The 21241-nt window shown below is 39.8% G+C and overlaps 1 protein-coding gene and 1 long non-coding RNA gene across 8 annotated transcripts in view; one reads left to right on the forward strand and one right to left on the reverse strand.

Moving 5' to 3' along the window:
* Positions 1-15707, reverse strand: part of LOC136017475 (uncharacterized) — a 37985-nt gene extending 22278 nt beyond the window's left edge. The window contains exon 1 of the long non-coding RNA XR_010613942.1: positions 15533-15707. This is a non-coding gene — a long non-coding RNA (uncharacterized LOC136017475). The remainder of the gene's footprint in view (positions 1-15532) is intronic.
* USP53 (ubiquitin specific peptidase 53) overlaps positions 15539-21241 on the forward strand; it is a 41988-nt gene continuing 36285 nt past the window's right edge. For 4 of the 7 annotated variants that reach the window (XM_065685571.1, XM_065685579.1, XM_065685585.1 and 1 more), the window contains exon 1: positions 15539-15971. The gene's annotated coding sequence lies outside the window, so the exon portion shown is untranslated. The remainder of the gene's footprint in view (positions 15972-21241) is intronic. The other 3 variants (XM_065685603.1, XM_065685610.1, XM_065685620.1) reach the window with 1 other exon arrangement.

Consider the following 21241-nt stretch of genomic DNA (forward strand, 5'->3'; position numbering starts at 1 on the left):
TAACCTTATTGTGTAAGTCCCACTGCAAGAAACAAATCTCTCTGCCAAAAGCCAATTCCTTTGTCACAAAGAAAAATCTTATGTTAAGGTTGGGAATTCAGGGATTCCCTATTAACCTCAATGAGGTTTAGCACCTGCAACTATCATATGAGACACACCACATTTGAAATATATCCTATAACTAGAGAAAAACCACTTTTGGGCACTAGTGACAAAGAATTTCAGAGATCAGTATTTGTATAAATTTCTGTAGACAACAAGATGGCTCTAAGTGAGAGAATAAAGGTTTCCTTAGTTATAGGTCTAGAAAGATCAACAAATACATATTTTTAAATTTTCAGTGTTGCTTCTAAAAGTGTCTTTTAACTGTAAGGAATACAGCTGAAAGGACACATTAAATGGAAAAACACATGAACCTCAGCTTTACACAAGCATTCACAGGTATATAAATATTTCAGAAAATGTGCTTATAACATCACATACACTTTATCACAAGACACTCACAATTGCTTCCAAAAGAGAAAAAGACTGAAAGATATGATGAAAAGGCAAAAATGTTATAGTAGGCAATATACAGTTTAAAACGTCTAGAAGTCTTTGTTTCCAAAGTTCTTTTTGGTAATTTTTATTTAAATTAAGATACCCATTCCAGCCCTTTAAAGGGAAGTTAAAAATTCATTTAAATGTTTTCACTAAAAATGTGGTGAATTGAGGAAATACATTTGCTATTTCCCAATCTATATAAAATACTCTGCAATTACAGTATGTAAAAAAGAAATTAGACGAACGCTTTTGACTAGCTCCATGAATATAACGGTTTTTTAAAACAGATGCCTTAAACTCCTTTTGACATGAAAAACCACGGTTCACGGCCTCTGCTGTCTGCACTGGAGAATAAATTGGTATCAACAATAATAGTAATCAGAAGGAGTTCATATTTTAACCGTATACAGTTATGGCCTTATACTATGCTTTTTGGTATCACTTATGACATTCCTATCTCACATACTTTGGTCAGACTCATCAAAATTATATAACTGCATTTCATTTTACTTAGCAAAGCTAAGAGGCCAAATACCTAATACGCAAGTCCTTCGCTGGCAGAACCAAAATAATTTCAGAGGAACTACATACAGTAGATTATCTGAAATTTGTTCTTGAATCCAGCAGGCCACAGTCTCTTGAATGCTGTATTTCTGATGACAGCTATTTGATTATGCCTGGTTTGTTTGCCTGAATATGCTAACAAAACCCTCCATCTGGTGTCTCTCCCAGTTTCAACAAAAACTGCAGCTGTTTTGTTTTCTGGTTGTTGTGTAATAGAGATTATGTATCAGTACCATGAAATGAGCAATTCATGTTGTTACTTCATTACTGTTCAGAAACACTTTGTTTATACCCAATCTTGTATTTTGGATGTCTTCTTTTTTTAACTGCATATTCCCTTCTTAGACATCTTAAATCTGTCAGCATGTCTTGGCTGCTTTCCCTCTGCATAAACTATGAAACTGACAATTGGGGAAATAAATTATTATTCTATTGTCTCAAAGTATTTATGCATTTTAATTAAATATGCACTGTCTCAACCAGAAGTGGGAAAACCACATTGGAGATGGAATTCTGATCCAAGTGAAATCAAAGGTTTTGACGCTGACCTCCGCGAAGCTATTCATGGCATTTATTACATCTCCAATGTGTATCTGTAATTGAAATGTATGCCACTATCAAGGGTACATTCAGTGTCAGAATGGACGTAAGCTTGGCCTAATTATGTATGTAGCTCATTTTGCACTGTACATACCATGAAGCGCAAACAACCCTAGCAATGCCTCAAATACTCCGGGAAACTGCACGGAACTGTAGGAAGAAAATGAGCCCGTACCTACTAAGAGGTTTTAAAAATTATTTTCAGACCAGCCATGAATAACCTGCACCCTGCTCCAGTTCTTTGATGGACTCACTAACCAGCACAACATATTCTGTTCTGTACCTAGAACAACAGGATAAAAAATACTTACTGCAATACAGGAATACTGTGGAGCATAAAATCCCATATATGTTAGACTAGAATTGCCCAGTGTTGGGTCCATAAATTATTAGCAGTGTAGACACAAATACCAGAAGATCCCCACAGGGCTGAAAAGTCACGTAGTGGTGGTTCCTTCATTATTCCCAGAGGCTACATACTGTTCAAAAACAAAGTGCTCTAAATTATTTATAAATACTGTGTTTGCCACAGAGCTGTTATATAATTGGGTGTGAGAATACAGATGATAAAAAAGTCATCAAATTCAGTCAGCATACTGATACAGTTTAAGAAAAAAAAAACTCCATATAAAATACTCTTGCTAAAAGGAAATTAAAAAGCAACTGAAAGAGTAAAATTCTTTCAGGTATAATACATTCTTTTAAACAGCCTGCAGGCTAAGTGTTCAGAGTAAGTAAAAACTACTAGAGCTCTAAACCTTCGCTCCAAAATAGTGAGCATGGTTTAAGAGAAGAATAGAGGAGACTCATAAAACAAAGAGACAAATAAAATTTTTCTGCAAGGAAATAGTAATTAGGCTATCTAAACACAAATAAAGGAAGTTATGACAGAGGTTTCCATGAACAGTATGGAGAAGATGAGGAGGGAACAATAACACAGGACCTAGCAGGCTCAGTAAAATGGTAAGGAACCATCTTTAAAAGTAATAGAACATTTTTTCTAGGAATGCCTAGTTGTGGAACCTGGTGCTATAGGACGTTGTAGCCACAACTGTGAGCTGAATCTGGGGCTTATCACTGGAAAATAGAAAATTGCGTGGAAAAGATCACCCACACAATTTAGCTGATTTCTTTCTATAAATATCTTCCACTGGGCACTTTCAAAGATTGATAAAAGAAGGATCTAGCTGTCCTATGAAATACTTTCTGGCTGTCTTCCAAAATTCATGCTTTAAAGTACCATGACAATTCTAGCAAGTGCCATTAATACAGATGTTTAACTTACAACAAAATACCCATTATGGGAGCAGTTAGAAGAAAGCCAATTTCCACATGTGAGTGAGAACACTTAAAATGCAAGTTAGAACCAGAGAGAGTCAGGGTTAACTTAAAACCTCCTATATAGAGTATGGGTGCTGCAGGGAACGAGAAAGCCTGACATCAGCTACACCTTCGGCAAGACTCCTGATCCTATGCAGTGAGACCTCACCCTCTCACATCCACAGTCATCATGTTGCACATGTTAAATACGCATCAGCTCACAGTACGTCAAAGGAATTTTTCAGTAAGTTATGACTATTATAAAAAATTTAAGGAAAATGGATAAAAGAGAACGTTTCACTTTTCTGATCAGAACACATGAAGAGTCTTGGGGGAAAACAAAAAAGTCCAAAAAATCTCAGTTTTGTACCCAGGTCCATTACAAACTGATTTTGGATGCAACATTTAAAATCTGTTCCCCCATTTTCCCGTTAATAAAATAGAACTAGTCATGTGGGCTGCATAAGTTTTGAGGTTTTGGGGTTGTTTTTTCTTTGGTGGGGGGTGGGGGTGGGAAGAGAGGGCTATTTTACGTTAAAACCAGGAATTTTAATGGCAAAAATAAAGAAACAAAGGAAAAAACAGGTTTACATGAGTACATGCATAATATTCCATGCAATGATGCATTGTGAAGAACCATTACTAGTAGAATAACATTATACTTTAATTTCGCTTGAAATAACAGATTTGATTCTAAAGTGGGCAAATTTTAACTGAGAAAAGTATCAGCAAATTAGAAATTAACGATTTTAAAAAGAAAGACGTAACAAAGTTACTGGGTTTTTTTCAGTTATTCTTCTTACAGTTATTTTCCACCAAAATTAATGAACTAAATTCAAGCTGAATGCACAGTATCTTGCTTTCAGATGAAAACTGCATTTCCTGTGAAAAAAACTGTTCATCCAAAACACCTAGCCCATCATTTGCATACTTCCCTACTTCACAGAGACATTGCGAGACAAAGCTTAATAACACCTGCAAGAGGCAGAGGATCTATAATCACTGTCAGAGTAAATATAAGCCTGAATACTGTGAGCCAACTATTCTTTCAACAGCAAATGGAGATTAAAATATTTGACAGAGTTTGCACAAAGAACAGCCTGAACCTTGCCAGAGCTGGCTGTACTCATTAATGCAGGAATGTCCTCAGGCTGCTTTGCGTGGTAAGTATAGCTTAGAACTTGAATTCTCTGGAGTTCTGAAGCACATTAGGACAGTCAAATCTTCTTTCATGAACATGACAGGACTCTTCTGCAAGAAAACACATCCAGTTTCCCTGACACACGAACAGGAAAAGAATGGAGAAAGATTTAAAAGGAAAATGCAGGGAATGAGGAGGTTTTGGGTAGCATACAGAGCAGCAGACTAAGAATCACCACAGTTGGAAGGCTAGCAGCCACGCAGCAGTCTACAGAGTAGCACTCCCTCTTCCTTTGCAAAGTTTCTCTGTAGAGCCAAGTTAGCCAAGCTAGGCAAAATACTAACTTTAAACAGTAGTTACTGTTCAATAGTAGTCATTACACTCAAGATTACTGAAAGATGACTATTCAAGATAACTACAAATGACTATAAACAAACATTTCAGGCATGACAGGTTCTTCCTAGGCTGGCCTACTGTACATCAAGAAACCAAGTAAGGCTTAATTCTGGCAGCTGAATTCTAGCAATATGTCATTCCCCAAGTTCTCATGAGAGGACATTTTGAGTGTTTGCTGGCAAAGAAAAAATTAAGAACATGCTGTTCAAATAGGAAGGAGAAAAGCAAACTTACCAGTTGCAGCATATTTATCATACCCAGTTTATGGTAATTTCTTAACAAAAGTTTTTAATTTTTTTTTTTGTTAATTAAAACTAAGTTTCTTTCCTGCCACATTTTCTTCAACTAGTATTTCAAAGACGGTAAGGTCTTCTATGCTTCACTTGTCTAAACTGAACAATCCAAGTTCTTTTAGTCTCTTTCTTGTCCACTCCTCTCTTTCAGCAGTGACTTTTTTTTCTTCCACAACTTTCATAGGTCAAATTTCTTGGATTTTTAGATCTGTTCTCAGTTTTAAAGTTTCACCAGCTACACACGGCATTAATACTTCCTTATCTGTACAAAAAATACAGGTCTGAATTTACTTAGGACTGAATATATACCTTTCACAGCAACATCAAATCAGTGGCTCAAAGCCACCCTTTCTTTGGCTTATACATCCAGTTCTTTCCAATTCTCTTATCTTCCATGCAACAAGCTCTGAGCCTGTATCAAACAGTCTTTCCTATCAGTTGGCCTTATATTTTATATTATTCAATTTTATCACATTTTATTTCTGTACTCCTCAAGGTCATCCAGTTATTCCAGTACGACACCACGCTAAAAGGGACTGTTTCCCAGTTTTGTGATGTCAACAAATTTCATTAGCAAGTTCTAGTTTTTGTGCCATGATCACTGATGACAATATTAAACAATACCAGTTTCAGTATACATTTTTTGAGACAGCTCTAACAACTTCCCCCTGCCATTCAGCATAATATATTGCTACCTTTTCCCCTGAGGTATTCTTTGCCTGCTTAACAATTAATTTACTAACTGTGCTCTTCATCAGTTTAACAATTTCATTGGCCTAGAAAAGCAGTTAGTGTATCTCAGAAAGAAAGCAGGCAAGTCTGGAATGATCTGTCTATGGAAAAAAAAAAGATGGTTTATACTATTTACTTTCATGTCTTTTTTTTTTTTTTTCCCTTCAGATATTTTTGTTGGTTTTGTTTAGTGGTGGTGATTTTTTTCAATCTGTAAGAGGAAAAACTAAAAAGTGCTTATCCTCTACAAAAAGCCAATATGCCTCGGTGTCCATGTCATAGAAACATAGAATAGTTAGGGTTGGAAAGGACCTTAAGATCATCTAGTTCCAACCCCCCTGCCACGGGCAGGGACACCTCACACTAAACCACCCCACCTAAAGCTTCATCCAACCTGGCCTTGAACACTGCCAGGGATGAAGCACTCACAACCTCCCTAGGCAACCCATTCCAGTGCCTCACCACCCTAACAGGAAAGAATTTCCTCCTTTTCTCCAATCTAAACTGCTCTGAATCTCTTCTTTGCCCAACCTGTAGCTGTGCCTGGGATTGCTCTGACCCAAGTGTAAGACCTTGCACTTGGCATGGTTGAACTTCATAAGGTTGGCATCAGCCCACCTCACAAGCGTGTCGAGGTCCCTCTGGATGGCATCCCTTCCCACCAGCGTATCAACCAGACCACACAGCTTGGAGTCATTGGCAAACTTGCTGAGGGCGCACTCAATCCCACTGTCCACGTCAGCGATGAAGATGTTAAACAAAACCGGTGCCAACACCGATCCCTGAGGGACAGCACTTGTTACTGGTCTCCAGCCGGACATTGAGCCATTGACCACAAGTCTTTGTGTGCGGCCATCCAGCCAGCTCTTTATCCACCGAGTGGTCCACCTATCAAATTGATGTCTCTCGAATTTAGAGTTGGGTGTCGTGTGCGACAGTGTCGAACGCTCTGCACAAGTCCAGGTAGATGACATCAATGGCTCTACCCCTGTCCATCAGTTCTGTAGCCCCATCATAGAATCATAGAATCATAGAATAGTTAGGGTTGGAAAGGACCTCAAGATCATCTAGTTCCAACCCCCCTGCCATGGGACACCTCACACTAAACCATCCCACACAAGGCCTCATCCAACCTGGCCTTGAACACTGCCAGGGATGGAGCACTCACAACCCCCCTGGGCAACCCATTCCAGTGCCTCACCACCCTAACAGGAAAGAATTTCCTCCTTATATCCAATCTAAACTTCCCCTGTTGAAGTTTCAACCTGTTACCCCTTGTCCTGTCATTACAGTCCCTGATGAAGAGTTCCTCCCCAGCATCCCTGTAGGCCCCCTTCAGATACTGGAAGGCTGCTATGAGGTCCCCACGCAGCCTTCTCTTTTCCAGGCTGAACAGCCCCAACTTCCTCAGCCTGTCTTCATACGGGAGGTGCTCCAGTCCCCTGATCATCCTCGTGGCCCTCCTCTGGACTTGTTCCAGCAGTTCCATGTCCTTTTTATGTTGAGGACACCAGAACTGCACACAATACTCCAGGTGAAGTCTCACAAGAGCAGAGTAGAGGGGCAGGATCACCTCCTTCGACCTGCTGGTCACGCTCCTTTTGATGCAGCCCAGGATATGGTTGGCTTTCTGGGCTGCGAGCGCATACTGAAGCCGGCTCATGTTCATTTTCTCATTGACCAGCACCCCCAAGTCCTTCTCTGCAGGGCCGCTCTGAATCTCTTCTTTGCCAAGCCTGTAGCTGTGCCTGGGATTGCTCTGACCCAGGTGTAGGACCTTGCACTTTTCGTGGTTGAACTTCATAAGGATGGCATCAGCCCACCTTACAAGCGTGTCAAGGTCCCTCTAGAAGGCCACCAAATTGGTCAGGCAAGATTTCCCCTTAGTGAAGCTATGCTGGCTGTCACCAATCCCCTTGTTGTTTTTCATGTGTCTTAGCGTGCCTTCCAGGAGAATGTGCTCCAACTTTTTACCAGGCACAGAGGTGGGACTGACTGGTCTGTAATTCCCCAGGTCTTCCATTTTCCCCTTCTTGAAAATGGGGGTTATATTTCCCTTTTTCCAGTTGTCGGGAACTTCACCTGACTGTCATGATTTTACAAATATGATGGCCAGTGGCTTAGCAGCTTCATTTTTCCAGCTCCTTCAGGAGCTGCAAATGGGTTTCATCAGGTCCCATGGACTTGTGCACATTCAGGTTCTTAAGATGGTCTCGAACCAGATCCTCTCCCACAGTGGGCTCAAGGTCTTCATTCTCACTTTCCCTGTGTCTGCCTTCTAAGACTTGGGTGGTGTGGTCAGAGCCTTTGCCAGTGAAGACCGAGGCAAAGAACTCATTCAGAACCTCAGCCTTCTCCAAATCCTGTGTAGCCACTTATCCCGAGGGCTTCCTCAGGGGGCCTATGTTGTCCCTAGTCTGTTTTTTGTTTGCTATGTACCTGTAGAATCCCTTCCTGTTATCCTTAACACCCCTGGCCAAGTTTAATTCTAACTGGGCCTTAGCCTTCCTAACCTGGTCCCTAGCTTCCCGGACAACATCCTTGTACTCTGAAACTAATCAGTTAAAATGGTCACTGCTGCTTTGAAACTCACCAAGAAAATCTTGACTCCAGAAGCAAGTGGTTTCTGCTCATCCTTTGCTTGCCCAGAAAAACAGTAGTGACATGCTTTTACAACAGAATCAATAAAAGCTTTTATTAAAGGTTAGAATTGATCCAGCTTTAAATTTATGTGACAATGCAACACCCCCACCCCCAACATTCCCATAGATTTCTCTGCAATTTAAGTGGATCATAGTACAGAGGTGCTTGAACTAGACAGCTCTGGAAACAGAAAATGTATGGATGTCTCAGCATGGTAATACCTACAAAGTTATCACCTTCTCAGATTACTGGGATTTAAATTTTGTACAGATTAAAGTCATATAGATTAAATTTACACTGCAAAGTAACTGACTAGTTTGCAAATACAAACCAGCTTCTGTGCATAGAAGTGGGGCTATATTCTGGGAGCTCTGAAAACTTCAGAAAGGAATAAAAAACAAAAAGGGAAAAGGAAAGCAATGGTCTAAATCCTGAGCACTGAGAGCTCTGAGAACACTGAACACTGAGAACACATAAATCATATGCCTTTTTTAATTATTGTTTTCTTTTTTAAATTCAGCCTATTCTCTAACACAATCCTGTAAAATTTTGTTTAGGTATAGACTGAGGTGTGTGAGGTGTGGACACAACTCATTTTAATCAAATCATGTTCAGTTTCTCACACAGGACAAAAAAAGTTTTTAAATACTTGAGAACATTTTTGCTTGCTATTATCTGAGGTATTCATGTATTTTAGTTTTAATGAGACTGAGTGTGTATTATGTAATGTTAACAACTGTATTATAAATACAGTGAGAAATGACCTCATTCTACATTCAGTGCATACCACTCTTTTGTCCTCACTTACTTCACATGGTGTTTCACCCAAAAAGCTCAATTTAGACACAGAAACCTATGTGAATCCAAGGAATGAGGGAACATCTCATTCTTTCTTTTTCTGTTGCAGTCATCATTCTTACTGGTTTATATCCTTAAAGAAAGCAATAAACCAGACCTGGAAATATGAAAGCATTGTGAAAGACTGATGCAATGCAAACAAAGATCATTTTTAAAACTTTATTTTGTTTTCAAGAGCACCCAAATTTGAGGATACAGCTTCAGAAAAGTTGCTGATATATGCAGTATGCATAGAATTTTCTCATACTTCTACTATTTCAGGAACTAACTTTGAAAACAGAAAAGCCTAAAATATGAAAAGATTTCACTTGCATCATTGTTCTACAGAAGTAAATTACTGGACTGGAAACTGGATTATCCAAGAGGAAGAAAGTAATTTGCAAGATGTAAGCAATCCCCACCCTTTTCCTGGTTCCTAAAGAATGAAAACCATTATGCATGCAGAGATCTTGTTCCAGCCCCATTATCATCAAAAAGTCTGAAGAATGAAAATCAGTGTTTCTTTTTCTCAGAGTGAAATTCTAGATGTCTTCAGTGAAATGGCTTTTGCCACCCCATCGAACATTTTAACACTTGAAAAACTACTGGGAAAAAAGTTAGGGTAATGTACAGTGAAGAAGAGCAAAATATATTGTGTTTATTCCTGCACCTAAAGGAAGGAAAGTAAAAAAAAGGTGGTTATGATCCATGAAAGTGTGTCTAGAGCTAATCAAGAGGAGGAAGGAGTAGCAACTTGAACAGAAATAACAGGAAGTTTAGAATCTCAGCCCATGAGAGAGCACGCAGGACGCTCCTCCTTCGAAGTCTTTAATACCCTTATATTTAAACTCTCTTGTGGTCTCCTGTGTTCTGTATTAGTTTGGGGTTTGTTGTGGTTTCTTTTTAATCTAGCTAAAATAAACCAACACTCTTTAGCATTCTCATTGCTTCTGAAGCTTAACTTGGAAGTTTTATGATGAAAAAAACAATGATGCTTTTTCAGCCAGGATTGCTTTTCTTCTTCTTTCATTCATGTCTTTTTACGTCCGCAGTTCCTTTTTCGTTCCTTGTTCTTATTGCTGGATAGTAACTCCTGGTTTATCACTTCATTCTTATTTTTCACCTTCACTTTTGCCATCACTACTTCATCTCTTCCTCCTAAGCTGTATTTTTCCTCATTCTGTTCTCCATTCTCTGTGTTTTGCTCTTGCTTAGACCCTTCTCATAGACCCAGTATGCATGGAGCAGGCCTGCAAGCATGTCTACAAACAGAAGCATAGCCAGAAAGGCTACAAAGAGCAAAACACCTTTTAAATGTAGCACTCCAGAGAGAATGAAAAAAGGAGTGGGAAACAAGCAGACTGAATACATTTGTCTGAATGAGTCTTTAAAGAAATGCTCCATTAACTTATTTTAAAGAAGAAAATATGGAAGCATGTATAAATTTTAGACTCTATACAGGATGTGGGAATGAGAACAATCAGATGACTAAGCCTCATGTGATTACTTGCTACAGGCTATACGAGGAAAAATTTGCTAGAGTATGTTCAAAAGGAAAGGCTGCAGGCATAAGTTCTCATTGCAGGGGAGACTTGAGGACTTGAATACAGTTAGGTAAAGTTAGTCTCAAAATAATGTGTCCTCACTTAGCTTACTGCAAGCTGAAGAGAGATTTTTTTTTTTTACTTGTTCTGCTCCTGTGTTGGAGCTTTTTATGATAAAACAGGTAAGCATACAACCTAGACAACTTGGACTAAAATGATATTAGGGCTTCCTTTCCCACCTATGAAATGTATATGAATATTATTTTATTTTGCAAAATACTAAAAATTACTTTTTCTCTGGTTCTTTTACTGCTTTATGGCTCTGTTTCCTACCAATGTTCTCCTTATTGGTAATTCCTGCAGCATTACGAAGAGCACCAAGCTAACCAGTGAAAAAACACTGCTCCTGAAGACAAGTAACTACAAGAGTGTCTGGAATTTGAAATTTTTTTTTTTTTCTTCTCTCCCAGCAAAAAAGTTTAAACATATTGTCCTGGCTTCAGCAGTAGCAGTCATTTTTCTCCTCATTAGTGGCTGGTACAGTGCTGTGTTTTTGACTTTAGTCTGAGAATAGTGATGATTACGCACCAGTGGTTTTAGCTGCTGCTAAGTAATGCTTACTTTTCAATCTCATGCTCTGCCAGTGAGAAGGAGCATGGGATGCTGGAAGGAAGCAGAGACAGGGCACCTGACCCAAACTAGCCAAAGGGGTATTCCATACCACAGCATATCATGCCCAGTATATAAACTGGGGGGAGTCACCTGGAAGGCCTAGATTGCTGCTCAGGTTGGTTGGGTATCAGTCAGCGGGTGGTGAGCAATTGTATTCTCTCCCCTTGTTATTTCCCTTATAATTATTATTGTTATTATTATTATTAGTATTGGTGGCAGCAGTAATGGTTTCGTATTATACCTTAGTTACTGTACTGTTCTTACATTCTCTAGGTTCTCTTCCCCATCCCTCCAGTAGCAAGGAGGGGAGAAAGAAGATGGGGAGTGAGCAAGCAGCTGCATGTTTCTGAGTTACCTGCTGGGCTTACACCACGGCAATATAATCTGACTTTACCCCAAAGGTTTAGAGAACATGGAATATCACATATTCTTAAGTAGTTTAGCAATACAGCATCTTAAATAACCCTTACTTTACTTAATCAAGCTTCATCCTGTTATTATGCAGAATATTTATGCAGAATAGGGCCTAGTGTCCCTGATATCTTTCAAATTACAGATTCTTATCAAAGAATTGTTTTCTTCATTCTCTTTCTTCTCAGCAGAGTAGCAGAGTCTCAGACACTTTCTTAAGAGTTTAGTAATTACTTCACAAAAACACAATGGTTCCCAGCCACTGGAATGAAACACATTTTACAATTATAATGGGAATGTCTCATAAATGTCTTAGAAGTCAACAATAAATGGTACTTCATCACACATAACATTCTCTGTGATAGGCCAGAAAAACAGACTGGACCATAACGGGCAGTATAATGTGTAGTGCTTTCAGTGAAAATTCTTAAAAAAATATTTAACTAATAACCACACCTTAAATTCTGCATTAACTTGTGGATTTTTCTGCCTCAGACCCTATACATAATTTACTAATTATTTTTTGCTAAATCCCCCAGTAAGTACACACACAGCTCCTGTTCAGTATATACAGCTGATCTCACACGATCATCAACTCACAAAGAGGAAGAAAGATCAGTGCAGAAGACCAAGTAACAATGAAAAAAAAAAATATTAGCTCTAAAGAAAACACTATGTAATTAATTCTTTAAACCCCACAAAGTTTAGTCTTCTACCCCTCTTATGTGAGAAGATTTGAGCAGATGTAATTTCTTTATGAATCATATGAACATGAAAAGGATAGTAACCTGTTTGAAAAGGCTGTTGAAAATGTGTTCCAAGTGTTAAAAAGAAATATGAAAAAAAATAGAGAGTAGGTGTTCCAGTACACCAACAGGCATAAAAATGCTCACAGAAACACTGTGTATACAAAACACATGATGCAATAAAATTTTTTCAGAGGAAGGAATCAGAATTTCTTTACAGATCAGCTGGTGGCAACAACAGTATAGACAACACTAGAAGTGGAAAGTTCTAGCATGAAAATAAACCCTTTTGCATGCAGCTGTGAAACAGACTTGCAGCTCGTTCATCAATTAAAATAAAGTATGATGCCTGCATTTGAGAAAAAAATAATTTATGCAATTACTTTGCAACCTTTTGATGTTTCCTAAGTATGCTGAATTTTTTCTTTTGGTGCATGACTTTCCATAAATATGTTTTAACCTGGACTGGTCATGTGCAAACCCCAGTGCCCTAGATATATGTTTAAGGACCTAGATACAGTCCACCTCCATCTTCTTCCAGCTCTGTGTTTTGTGTCACATGCCAAACCCCATCTCTCCATCATCCACTAGGCTACGCTGATCTTTCTTCCTTTTGAAAATCCTAATATAGGCCTGTTAGCCTTGTGCCAATCTGAATGGTTGGATTACTGAGTAGAACTGTAAAAGCCTATTTTACGTTGGATCCCTCTCCTCCAAGTTTAATGCCTTTTCAACTCTCCAGTTTAACAATCTGTTACCAACACTACCAAAATTTACATAAACGTCAGTACTAACACCACATAAACATTCTTCTGCATCGTGCATAGCACATATACTATACTGACAATAACTACAACAAGAAATCATTTGTGCTTGTAACATTGGTTTGTACTTGCACCATTTATTCTAATTTTAAAGTTCATCTGTTACCTCATTCAGTGCTTCCTGTGCTGCACTTGTATCATTCTCTGTCTAAACTGTGTGGAAGACTATCAAGATTCACTGGTAGGGAACCTTAAAATATACCATAATTAAAACTCACAGATTACACTTACTCTGATGGAAAAAAAAAGGAACAGGAAAAAAAGAAACAAAACCCCACAATATAAATATAAAAGATCAGCAGTAAAAAACAAACCTGTGCTGAAGAAAGGGCAGAAGCAAAGAAAAAAAGCAGAATCCACGGAGAATGAAAAATATCAAAACAAGGTCATAATCAGAATGAGGTCACAATCCCACTTTGGGATCCACAGATGTCTTTGCTTGACTGCAAAGTAGTAATGCAGGGATCAAGGACTAAATTGATACTAGCCAAAGCAGAATGTTCTTTATAAAAGCAGAATAACAAGATGCACTAATACAAAACTGGATTTTTAATGGTAATGTTAAAATACCAACTTTAACATGCTTTTATCTTAAAATTCGTAGTGAGAACTAGAAATTCGAATATTTATCAATAAACAGCTAAAAAAGAATGACGGCAAAACACTCAGAATGCTCACTGTGCCAACATACTGTATGAATCTTAGCACCAAGAGAAAATTAGATACTTAATTCCTTTCAAAAATCACAAATATAGGAAACTTTTCAGAAAGTGAGAGGCAAGCAAACATGGTATCTGTTAAAAAAGTGTATGAGTGTGTATATATATATATGCCAACTACTAGCCATAACATTGGAAAGTCTCAAGAAAAAACACTTCATACAAATCCTGTATCAAGTAACTCCAACTAGTGAATAGGCCTATCCAATTCACTGAATAATGCAACCATATAAATATATATATATATATATATAAGTAACAAAAGCCTGGAAAAGCTAATGAAAATCTCCCCAAAGAACTTCCAAGCTTTTTGAAGTCAGAAGTTAGACAACTGACTGGAGACTGAAACTGAGAAAATTGCCCTTGCCAGTGTGCATCTTCATACCAGCAATATAACGGAAGGCTACCAAAACTAACCTGATCAAAATGTATTAAAATTGATTTTTTTAAATGAAAATGGATACAAAAGCAATACTAGTGTAGTATAAATAAGGCAGTGAACTAATTTGGTGCCTCATGTTCCACACAGTCAGTACTGGCATGAAATGTTATTGCAGTCTAGATGACCCAAAGGAGATGCAGAAAGGGAACTTTACAGGTAAACTATTTAATTTACTATTACAGGAGATGCTCTTGGAAAAGTGAACATGCTTTTACATACTTCTCCAATCCTATCAAACCATAAAAAATGCAACAGGAAGAGAGAGAATACAAAAAGTTGCATTCAGCAGCATGCACCAAGAACTGATGTTGGGTGTGGTAATACCTAAAATACTCATAGAAATGATATATTAATGAAATTCCCTTGTTTATCAAACAAGATTACAATAATGCAATACAGAAGGTACTTGAGCAACAAGAAAGATGAGTATTCATCAACATGTAACTCCTTTGGGGAATAACAAAAGGAAACACACACCCCCCCACCCCCACCCCCCCCCCCCTCGAAATAACAGACCGGATAAAAAGCATAGGAAACATGACTCTGGGGCAATGATGCTCGGGTAGGCATATATGTAATACAGGACCTTTTGGGGTAACATGGAACTCAAATACAACACAATTTTGCGGTGTATGTACACTTGTCTGGGGTTTGGTTTAAAAGCTGCCCTCTCCCCACCAGACACTGGCGTGCCTGTGTTGTTTTGTGGTTATCTTAAGTAAAGCCCAACGTGCGTAGACAGATATCCTGAAATGAGCCCTTGAAAACAACTGCTGGAGAAACAACTGCTGCCTCGTTCATTTTAACGGGCTATTGTCTCGAAAACCCCGCGATCCGGAACAGCCCCAACAGAGGCTTCCTGGGCTGTGACCGGACGACTGTAAGAGTTGCTCCCAGTTACCTCAGGTGCCACCACAACCGCACTAGAGACAGCAGCACTCTCAACCACTGATAAAAGGGGAACGGAGGAGGAGGGGCCGCGGATATCCCTGCCCTCACCATACCGCAAAAACGCAGCCTCGATACGCCCGAAGGAGCCTCCTGCGCACCCACTGCGCATGCGCAGCGCTGCCGGACACCGGCTGAGGCGTTTATTCCGTCCTACCGGGTTTTCTCCGGCTAGCGCGAGGGGGCGGCGTTGTGATTGGTCTGTCCCCTTCAGATGCTTCCGTGACTCTCCCCTCCGTCTGTCCTCCCGCAGCGCTATCTCCTTCCTGGCGCCAGGCGCGCTCAAGAGGACCCCGGATACCGTTAGGGAGACACCCCCCCGCCTTCCTGCCCTGCCCTGCCCTGCCTCCCCCCGCCTTCCTGCCCTGCCCCCCTCCGCCTCTGCTTGCTGGCCGCCTCATTGCGCAAGCGCATCGACGGCCGGGAGAAGGGAGGAGGAGCGTGCGGCTCCGGGAGAGGAGGGGGGAAGCAAAAGTTTGTGTGAGGGCGGGGCCGCTTTCGGAGTCGCCGTCGGGAGAAGGGGAGAGCGGAGCCGAGTCGGGAGCGACGCGCGCACTGGGGGTGAAGCGGCAGTCGTGTCTGTGGTGCGGCAGGAGGTGAGGCAGCGGCTCCAGCCCCCGAGTGGGGGGTGGCTGTACGTTCTGAACTGGGGAGTGGGGTCTGTCTCTTGTCCTCAGCGAGATGGGGTGAGCTGTGCCGGGCGGCCGCGGCCGGGCGTCGGGACCGCCGCGGGCCGTTCACCTGCTGCCGGCACGTCTGGTGGCGGCTGGGGCTGTCGCGTCCGGCGAGGGGCGGCCGAAGGCTGAAGGGGGGACTGTCGTCTGGTCAGTCAGTCACCTGGTCGGGGTGCAGCGCTGAGCCCGCCACCGGCCTGCTCGACTGAGACGCCGCCGGCCCCTGGCCCGGCCAGCGGCGCCCACCCGCGGAGGGGCCCTCGTGGGCGTGAGGCCTAGAAGCCGCCTGTGGACGGCCCAGGTGAGGGTCACACACAGATCGCGGGGCGAGCTGAGGGCGCTGTCCCATAGGTTGTGTAAGCGGGGGACAGCCTGCCCCTGGAATGGGGATGTTTTCGTGTGGAGACGGTGCGCGCTCCTGTATTGGCTCTGTGAGAGCCAGAACATAAAGTTAATTTTTAACTTGATAGTCATATGCCCATCAGTTTCTCTGAGGTGTTTTCAGAGGGTGTTTAGGACAGGAAATGCCAGTACAGGTAGAATGGAGCCGTTCGAAATTTAATCAGTTTACAGAATTTGAAAGCTGTGTTATTTGCTGTGCTCGTATAGGTAAGAATTTCCGAGGCATGTAGGGAGATGTATGTAAATTGTGTCTTTAGCCTCTCATCTAAGTTTTATCATTTGCTTTGATTTTCAATGCAAATAATTTCAAGTCAGCTTTTGAAAGGAAGTATGTCTTGTTCTTTCAACGTGCATTTTTTCCATTCCCACAATACGTCTGAGTTTTTCATATCTCTACTTAATGTTTTATATTACATGTATATGCAAAAATGCATAAAAAATAATCCCTTCTTACTTTAAAGCTACTATGATTATTTTAAGAGAGAAAAAAATCACATAAACAGTATTGTGCCTGACTGATGCAGTATCCCCTACCCCCTCTGACTTTATTAACTGTTCTGTTCTTGTATAAGGGTAATTTTAGGTGTTAAAATAGTGAAAGCTCATGTTATATAAATGTATAAACTATATATAATGTAATTTCTAAGTAAATTAATTATCCTTATCAAATTATACATAGTCCTTGCCTCCCCTAACAAATTATTTCAAAATAAGATATATTTACTGTTTTCCTTAGGCTTTTTTTTTTTATAGCTACTTGTGTAAGAAGTTATTCTGGACCAGTGGGATGTTGACAGTAAAATACAAAAATATACACTTTAATATCTGTCCTGGGTTGTTGTTAGTTGATAGTGCATGATCTTTTTCAGTCATAGGATGTATGTGATGTACCCCTAACAGAATTGTTTGGGTATGAGACTCATGGGACTTCAGAGTCAGAGTATTAGCACTGTTATGTGTTTTGATTACATTGCTTCCTAAGATTTCGGTAGTAACACTTTGATTTTTCCTTTATTAATGCCTCTTGGTAGAGTAGAGCAGTTCAGTCACATGAGGGATGTAGTGATGGGAATGAAGTCTGTTCAAAGAGTTATTAAAAATTGTCCTCATGGCTTAAGCAGAAACAAACTGGTGTTAGGTTAAATGGGACTTGAACTGAGGCTGTAACGGGGACAGCGACTGGATAAGAATTTTAGATGTGTGGACTGAGTGAAATATTTGTGCGTAGGTCTTGTACAGATTTTTCATGAAGAAATTTAGGAAGTGTAATGATTCAGATAAGAAACAGAACACTTTTTGGGAAGGAACAGAACTTCAGTGCTTCAGTGTTTTACACTTCTATTTGTGATCAAGCATCTACAAAGAAAAAGCATGGTTATACTTATGGACACAGTTAACTGGGAAAAGTAGGCAAGTGTGACAGTTATGACTGTAGAGTTACCTTCTATCTTTCTGAGGTTCAAGAAAGAGTACATGGTAGTCTCAGAACGAAGTACTTTGTAAAGGAATAGGAAGATGGAGAAACAAAAATCTTCTCTGTTGTTTGTGTGGTGATTCATTTGCATGTGCTGGCCCATGTCATGGGTTCAGAATTTGTACTCTTTGAGATTTTTACTCAGAGTTCCTATTGTAGCTATTTCTAAAGTTGTTGTCCAGTTATGACAGCCCAAAGATGCTGGGCTTTCAAACCTGTTGTTTTGGTTTTGATGCAAACAGGAAAGTTTTTATTGGAACAGCTTAAAAAAAAATAAAAAAAAAAAAATCTGTGCTTATACAAAACCCGTCTGGAAAGCTTCTACTCTTCTGGTTCTCCCATCTTGAAGGGATACAGAGAAGCTTGCATGCAAGAGCAGTGGTTTGGCATATGAGGAACAGTTAAATGGATCAGGGCTGAAGAAGAGACAGTAGAGGTCTTCAAAATAGGAAAAAATGAACCAAACCTGGGTTTAAAACCTTCAGAGATTGGTTGTAAGAATTTCCAGAAGCGATAACCGTCAGACACTGTTTTTGTCTCTTGGGGACTTAATGAGTCTGTGACTAGAGGCAGAAAGAATGCGTCAGGCCAATACCACTGGCTGGTATACTTGTGGATGGCCCACAAAATCAAGGCTAATGGTTAATGGTCACTGCTGGGAACATAATTTGCTTTCCCCCACCCCCACCCTGGTCTTACAGTGGTGTTCTTGTTTCATGTTGTGTGTGTTGTATGTAAATGCTAGTAATGAAGGTTATTTTCTCTGGTGTTTCAAATAGTGATAATTTGCATGTTAACATATTTCCTTGTCAGTTTTTGCAGTGAATAGTATAATTTTCAAAGACAAAGACTGGTGATTACTAAAAGCATTAGGTGTATCTTACGGTAAAAAAGATCTGCTGATATATATAGTTCAACATGATGGTAAAGGTGAAAGGGGACAGGATTTGTGCAGGGACCAAAAATATTGAGTGAACTCTCCAATACCATCACAGTACAAATCAAATTTTTGTTCTTGATGAAATTTGGCAATTTTAAATTACAAACTTCTGAGCTGAGGAAAACAATCAAATTCTTGCATATTGTTGAAATTTTGATTGATTTCATTCTGTTAAGGAAGAGAAAGTAACCACAGTTCCCATAATGTTGGTTTGCTGCAGAAAACTCTAGTTGGTTCCCATCATGAGCATATTCCATTGTAATGCATTTAATCATTCTTCCTTCCAAATTTTTGTTGTTTTGTACTGAAATTCCTAAGTTTTAACATATATTACTTTATAAATCGATTTACCACAGTTGTCAGACCATTGAGTAGGTTGCCAGGCTCAGCGCAAAGGTGTGAACTTCCAAGCAGAAGCAAAAAAACTGTGTTGCTTAAAAGTAACCTTAGCATTGGGAATGAAAAAGCTTTGCCAGTAGTCATGCAACACACTTCGAGTAGTTGCAGACTGAAGCTAAGAAGATGTAAATAATGATTCTTCAGACAAATTTCAGAGACACAGAGCCAACAACTTATTAACCCATCGCAAGTTTCACCTGATTTGATGGAAGGTCTAGAAGGCTTATAAATGATTATGTACTTACAAAGTACATGAAAACAGGCAGCTGGCTGGAAGAGAGAGACCTTGTAAGAAGAAATAGGGAGCAGAGGTGGCAAAATCCCCAAGTAGGTAGAAAACCACATGAGAACTCAGCTGTGAGATGTAAAATTATCAGAAGCCAAGCATTGATAGTTTCAGGATTCAGACTTTATCTCAGCTGTTTATCTCAACAGTTTTATCTAAATGAGTATCAAAGATTTCTAAACCTAAATCTGCTTGTAGAAAGTCACTTGTTTAGGTAAGATAGTGAGTGCTGATTTGTAAGCTGATTCAGTGACATTACCTGTTATATTGAAAAGACTGTGATGGCTGCAGTTACTTGTGTGCTAGTGTATAGCAGCAGAACTGGTGATAACGTGTGTTTCTTCTGACTAGTGTGTCTGTTCTTCTAGAAGCTATAGAGGGAAGTGGCCAGAAATTTGTGGCAGGCATGTATTTTTTTCCATAAGGCTGCACAACAAAAGGTAGCCATGTGCTTGTTGAGATCATTGATGACTGAAGAACAGTGTCTGTTCTTCAGAGGGAGGTGAGGTAGGAGAATTTAGGCTTTTAAATGGATGTTGATTCGGAGAGTTCATAGCCCTTGTTTAGTGCCTTTGGTTGGAAACAGTCATCCAAAACTGATCCCTTTAGTCTGAAGGGCAAGAATAGTTCTTTAACTTTCAGTTGCTAAAAATCTCATGTAGCATGTCAATTACATTTATGTGAAATAACTGTTTTGCTGGAAGATTGCACCTACTGAAGACTATGTGTGATTCAGTCACTTAGAAGCTATTGTTAGTGACCCACACCTTTGCCAAGCCAGGAACTTGCAAAGAACTAGTAAACCCTAGTGGCTAATAAATGCTACAGTCCTCTTAGTAGGCTTACCTACATGTACTTGCATGTAAGAATAGTCTGCAGTTCCTGATTATACTGTAAAGTATTGAATTTGAGTTAAGGGAGTCACTGGTCTAGGTCCCAATCATTTGAAAGCTTAGCCAAACATTATGGGAGGTGGGAGGAACCAAGGTTGATCAGCATCACCTTTTCTCTGGTTTATAGAACTGCCTACATTTGAGGGTAGGCTTGTTAGCAGACAAAAAAATACTCCTTCTGACTAGAGCTATACATCCTTGCCAGTGTCTTCACCAATACCTTTCTTTGATTTTGGCTTTTTTCTTTCCTCTTTTCCTTTTCCTCTTTTTTTTTTTTTAGACAAACTCAGACTTCGATATACTTGCATGTTGTAAATTTAAAAACAAGATGCTAGTCTAAACTTTGTCTCCTTAGGGCTGTGATGACAAATAGATGACATAAGTTAGTAACATTGCTTATGGCACCATTGGAAGGCTTATCTGCAGTGCCCCTATAGAGAGCTCTATGTCAAGATAGTATTATTTCACAGCTTCTGTCTGTTCCTTGGGTTGAATGACCATCTGGGGGGCAAAAGAGTAGTAGGGGGACTGGAGTGCCCATTTGGTGCGAAGTTCTAGTTGAGAAGTACAGACAGATCTTTTAGATGGAATACCTTTCTGACATGCCCTTCTTGCTTTGTCTTATATATTTGGCATGTTTGAACTGTTGCAGGGGGAAGTATGTTTAGTTTGACCTATGCACTTTAAAGAATCAATTTCTAGAAAAAGTAATTTAAGATGGTTGGTGTGAAATAGTATTTAAGTAGCTTCTGATCTTTCTGGTGTTTTATTAAAATTTTCAGGAAAAGGTGTACTGAT

Source organism: Lathamus discolor, chromosome 1 (genome assembly GCF_037157495.1).
Source record: "Lathamus discolor isolate bLatDis1 chromosome 1, bLatDis1.hap1, whole genome shotgun sequence".
NCBI lineage: Eukaryota > Metazoa > Chordata > Aves > Psittaciformes > Psittacidae > Lathamus > Lathamus discolor.